Genomic DNA, 6,717 nt, shown 5'->3' with positions numbered 1-6,717 from the left:
TTTTTTCAGGACTTACCATACTTCCCCAGGAAGAGAGACACTAATTAGCAGGCCTTCTGTATACCGCCTCTGATGAAAGGTCGGGTCCTCATTAGTCCTGACTCAGCCTCTCTCTCGGTTTGTACCTCAGAGCATACGGATTTTGGTCAAGGTTTTAGCCTAGTCGCTGGTCTGGCGCCAATGGCTATTTACCGTTAATCAGCCAATCCTCTGTGCGTCAGACGTCAGTCATGTTGCTCAGTCATTGGTGTTGTCGATTTTCCAAGCAGAGGCATCAAGTCCAAACTGTGCTGGATGCCTTTGATCATCTCCCCTCTAAGGTTCTCCCTTTCTCTTGCCCATTCCTAACTTCCCCTCCCTGCAACAGAGGCCAGGCCAACCGACAGTCAGCAAGGATAGAATCGAACCAAAGATCATTCTTGTGTTGATGTGCTGATGTATGTTTTTTTAACTCTTTCCATACGAACGGCGACAGTGACGACGTTAACAGCGTTTCACCCCAATCACCATCATCAAAATATTGCAAGCGGAAGGCTCTTATACTGAAGAGGTGAATGTTGACAAAGAATACCACAATTCTGACGACGGAAGCTAAAGGTTGGGTCATTCAGACACCCACTGGACATCCGAAGGGTCTGTGTAGAGGAGAAGAGAGGACTGGCCGTACTGAGTGAGTTAAAAAGCATTTTACAAGCGTTTTTCACTGCACTTCATTGGTCGTTGGTCCTCAACCACACCTTGCTCTGCCAGAATCTTGGGAAAGTAGTCATGAAGTGGAACTATGTATGTTACATGTGTAGTGTCACCGTGTCTATGTATCATATGATGATCAGAGCAAGAGGTCAACTTGATCGTTCAGCTTCAGTCACCCTGTTGTCATCGTGCCCGTATGTCACCGAAAACAAAGATGGATTGGGGTTGGAGTTAGCGTGGAAGGATAGAGTTTGTGTCACTGGCTGATATATATATATATATATATATATATATATATATATATATATATATATAGAGAGAGAGAGAGAGAGAGAGAGAGAGAGAGAGGGCAGAGACAGACAGACAGACATGGAGGCGTGAGCAAAATCTCAATCGAGCACCACCACCCTTTTTGTTCTGACACGGTTGGATTCCACTTCAGAGCACACACAGCAGTTAGTGAAGGCAGAAGCACACAGGATCCCCATACCATCTTCATGTCCAGCGCCTGTCTGGTGCGCATGTATCGTGTGTCTTTCTGGCAAGTTGAGACGGTACAGGTAAATAATCAAAACGAAACAAAACAGAAAAAAAACAACGGGATTCTCACTTCTCGTTCTTGCCCCCCACCCCCGTCCCCTCCCCCTTCTCCCCCCAGCCCCACCCACCACTCCGAATCGTTCCGAGTTCCCAAACTGGTGTATTGTTCGGTCCACGGTTAGTTAAATTTGGAGCTGGGAGAGATGAGCTGAACGAATTCTTGTGGTTATGAAGACTGTTCTGGAGTGCATACACCCCACACGCTCTCCCCCCTCCACCCCCCAACACGCACACATCACACGCGCCTCTCTCTCTCTCTCTCTCTCTGTAATAGCTTCTGTAATTGTTGTTCAACTCGTTTGATAAGCTGCAAAAATTAACCCCCCTGTCACTGTCTTGTTAGTGTTCTCTTTGTTTTCCCCTTGGTGTGTGTGTGTGTGTGTGTGTGTGTGTGTGTGTGTGTGTGTGTGTGTGTGTGTGTGTGTGTGTGTGTGTGTGTGTGTGTGTGTGTGTGTGTTACTCGCTTTTCGTTTCGTACAGATGTGAGCGGTGTTGTGTCTCTCAGTTTGACGCTGTGTTATACTTGTACATTGAACATGTGTTAAGTATTAAGTATAACAACATTTATACGCGTACATGTTTGTGTGTCTCTTAGGACAACGGCAGATATGTAAGTCGGCCAAAGTGCTAATGTTTTCACCGTTGGAAAATAAAGATTCATTCATTCATTCATTCATTCATTCATTCATTCATTCTGTTTGTCTGTCTGTCTGCTTGTTTGTCATCTTCTGTTGACCGATTTCAGTCTGAAGATTCTGTCTGTGTGGCGATGTTTTAACCTTAGCCTACTTGGCATTTCATGCAAAACGAGTGAGACAGGTTCGAATACCTTCCACCTCCACATCCCTCTTCCAAACTCTTCATTTTTTTTTGTCTTAAAAAAAAATGTTATTTTATCAATTCGTTTCCTTTTCGAGAAGCTTTTCACCGTAAGTGAGGCGAGGTGGGATGTCGTGAAGCGTATTTGGATTAGTCCGCACGCTTTGACACCTCCCTGAAACTGAAACGTGCCAATTCTATCACTGGAGCGTAAATGCAGAAAGCATTCAATGCACGTTCTGTCGTCTAAATTCTGTCTGCACTGGATTCTAGAGGGAAAGAAAAAGGAACGGGTGGTTGATAAAAAAACACGTGAGTGTTGATGTCCTTCTGAGGACTGAGGAGAGTGTTTTCCTTGACGTTTCAAATTTCAAGCTGGTACATCGTCACGTTTGCAAATTCGGATGAAATGAAAGACGAACACACGATATATAGGCTAAAAATAGGACTGCAATATCAAATTGCTTGGACGAGCTAACAGATCTCTGTAGCATAGTCGACGTTCAGTTTATGTTTCAGAAGTAGCCTACTACTCGTGTGTTGAAAAACAAACAAAAAAGTGTTGTGGCTTGTGAAATCCTATGCAGGCCTATTTCCGCAACTGTCAGTTGGACGTAAGCGCGTGGCCATGCTACTGCGTCGCGAGAAGTTTCTTCTTCTTCTTCTTCTGCGTTCGTGGGCTGCAACTCCCACGTTCACTCGTATGCACACGAGTGGGCTTTTACGTGTATGACCGTTTTTACCCCGCCATGTAGGCAGCCATACTCCGTTTTCGGGTGTGTGCATGCTGGGTATGTTCTTGTTTCCATAACCCACCGAACGCTGACATGGATTACGTGATCTTTAACGTGCGTATTTGATCTTCTGCTTGCATATACACACGAAGGGGGTTCAGGCACTAGCAGGTCTGCACATACGTTGACCTGGGAGATCGGAAAATTCTTCACCCTTCACCCACCAGGCGCCGTCACCGTGATTCGAACCCGGGACCTTCAGATTGACAGTCCAACGCTTTAACCACTCGGCTATTGCGCCCGTCTGCGAGAAGTTTCAAAGAGTGAAATGTGTTGGTCGTATCAACACACCTTTCTGTGTGGATATCCTGGGTAACCTGTGTACTCACTGTACTACAGTACAACGCTGTTGAAAGCTACCCTGAACTGCACATATATAAGGTAAGATACATAGATAAGATATGATTATGTAACAAGTAATATTTTGTCTCTCAAATATCTTTAGATATTATTGTCGATGTGCATCATTGGAAAATATTTCTTTTCGTTCGCACAGATGTTTCATTTCAGATTATTTCCGTCAAAAGCAGTGAAGTCAGAATGCGAGACAATTGCCTTCTTGAGTGGTGGTCTTGGTGCTAGTCCACCGAAGTGTCACGTGCTGCATGCACTTAGCGCACTTAAAAGTACCCACGGCAACAAAGGGGTTGTCTCTGGCAAAATTCTGCAGAAAACCCACTTTAATAGTAAAACAAATAAGCATAAAATTGAAAAAAAAAAAAAGGCAACGCGATGTCCCTGGTAAGAGCAACCCAAAGTTCACACAGGAAAATCTGATGTGACTTAAAAAGAAATCCATTGTAATAAATAATACAACACGGTACAACACAGTACGATACAAAAGAACGCAATATTGGAATCACACAGTTTCATGTTTGTCTCCCCCACTCTATCCAAGCCCGGCTTTAGGTCCTGCAAAATCTCCACCAAAGGTGTCCAACTTTCCATGTATGCCTGTATTTGTTCAGTAGAGTAGCTCGTCTTTTCGTGACTTAGTTTCTGAAAAGACTAGTTACTCTACTGCTGTATGCCTGTATTTGTTCAGTAGAGTAGCTCGTCTTTTCGTGACTTAGTTTCTGAAAAGACTAGTTACTCTACTGCTGTATGCCTGTATTTGTTCAGTAGAGTAGCTCGTCTTTTCGTGACTTAGTTTCTGAAAAGACTAGCTACTCTACTGCTGATCATTGCAAACCCTTTCAAGGATCCCCTGCCATAAAAGACCTTAAATTTTGCAGACAGCCTTTTGGAAGACATAAATAAGGTGGTGTCCACTTGTCTTGGAAACACAAAATCAAAGAAAAGACAACACCGTAGATCAGAAGAGGTAAAAAGAAACGGTATGGCAGCATAAAAGTTACAATGAAAATCATAATATCTGAATATTCACCTTCCGAGGAGGAACTGAAACAGAGTGTTCTTTAGTTTTGGCTGAAGGTCCATGAGTTTACTCCGGACCCAATAGCGACCTCTCTCTCTCTCCCACTCTCTCTTTCTCTCCCCCCCCTGTGTCTCTGTCTCTCTCTGTGTGTCTCTGTCTGTCTGTCTATCTGTCTCTGTCGCTCTTTGAATGGGGCAGTGTTTATTTACCAGACGCTGTGTTGTTTTCCTGGGAGAGACAGTGTTTTTGTCTCCTACGAAAACACCACTGCTTTTTTTTTTTTTTTTGCTGATATGTTCCCCCCCCCCCCAGGCCGCCTCCGCCCCCCCCCACTCCCCCGGTTCTACAATTGAATCAGTAGCCCCCAGATCCTCGGACATTGGTGGAAGCATACTGAATAGAAACCAGGGGAAAAAAAAAAGATAAATGAGAAATCCATCCTGCTCAAATGTTTACACACGAGTTTGCTGCTGCCCAGATTTGTATATTGAAGTGTGCGAAGAAGGCTATGAGGAACAAAGCGTTCAGCACTTGTCAGGCCGCATTTCGGGTACAGGGAAGGAATCATTTGAAACCAAGATGATCACCTGGAGCAAAAAGAGAAACAATTTCTTTCTCTGTTTCTTTTTTTTTTTCCTCTCTTTTCTTTCTTTCTCCTTCTCTTCCTGCTTCTTCTTCTAGAATTTATGTCCAGAGGACTACGTGTTTTAAAAACAAATGATAAAAAAAGGATTTTTAAATAGGCCTAGCATATCTTTTGAAGCACATGCTTAAATGTATATTTACATGCGCGCGCGCGCGCACACACGCACACACACACACACACACACACACACACACACACACACACACACACACACACACACACACACACGTTTACAAACACATGCGCACACACGCACACGCACACACACACGTTTACAAACACATGTGCACACACGCACACGCACACACACACACACACACACACACAGAGATGCAGAAAGACACCCATACACACTCGCAAACATCAGCCAGATACACATATACACACGTGAAAACACACATATACACACATACATGCACACACACACACACACGTACACAAGTACACACACACATGCGCGCGCGCATGCGCGTACAAAGACACACGGGCGGGAAGGTAAGTTTCCGTAAAGAGAGCCCGACACGACACACACACACACACACACACACACACACACACACACATAGAGACAGAGACAGAGACAGACACACACACACACACACACACACACACACACACACACACACACACACACACACACACACACACGGCTGTCTAGTACCCGTCTTCCCATTGACTAACAATAAATGATAGAAATGAATCATTTTTACATAGCGCATAATCTTGCGGACTGCAACTCAATGCACCGCACACACCCCAATCACGCAATTCATGCACTGAAACCTCACACCATCAACAGCCACCACCCCTACACACACACACACACACACACACACACACACACACACACACACACACACACACACACACACTCACACACACACACACACACACACACTCTCACAGACACTCACACACACACTCACACTCATTGACACTCACAGACACTCACACACACACACTCACATACACACACTCACACAAACAGACACACAGACACAGTCACACACACAGACGGACACAGACACAGACAGACAGACAGACAGACACACAGGTACACACACATGCATACAAAAATTCACAGACACACACAGACACAGACACAGACACACACACACACACACACAGAGGCAGAACCTGCAACGTAGCTAAGTGAAATGCTTGGGACTTTGTTCATCGGACATTCAAATCTTGGAAATAAAAACAGGCATTGGCCAAAATATTTCATCACGCCACTTGCACGCTTTGGATGTGGGTTCGAACCCATAGTCTGCGGGTCCCCGATCTGTGACGCGAACCACTGCACCTCAGTTTCTTGCGTCTCGTCTTAACTAGTTATAGCAGCGCAGATACCTTTGGCCAGTTTCTCAAGGCAGTAAAGCTCTCAACGAGGATCTCGAGCGTTACTGTAAAAGTTCGATTGTCCCCCCCCCCCCCCCCGACCCCCCACCCCCACCCCCTCCGACCTCCTTGGAGACAAGAATAGCTGACAATAAACTGAACAAACATGGTCCATTTCTCTTTTCGGTGTTACCCAGAGGCTTTCTTGCTTGTCTGCTGCTTTGAAAGCTACAGTCTGTTCCAAACTGTCCCCCACACACCCCCGGGGGTGGGGCGGGGGGGGGGGGGGGGGGGGACTGCTGAGATTCGGAAGGTGAAGTGTTCAGGATGGAGCTGGATGTGACAGATAAAGGACGAAGGGGGAAGGTGTGGGTGGGGAGGGTGTGAGGGGTGGGTGGGAGAAAGGGAGTAGGAATTCCAAAGAGGGGAGGTCATTATTCAGTGTC

Source organism: Babylonia areolata, chromosome 19 (genome assembly GCF_041734735.1).
Source record: "Babylonia areolata isolate BAREFJ2019XMU chromosome 19, ASM4173473v1, whole genome shotgun sequence".
NCBI lineage: Eukaryota > Metazoa > Mollusca > Gastropoda > Neogastropoda > Buccinidae > Babylonia > Babylonia areolata.
Note: the sequence above shows the minus strand (reverse complement) of the source record.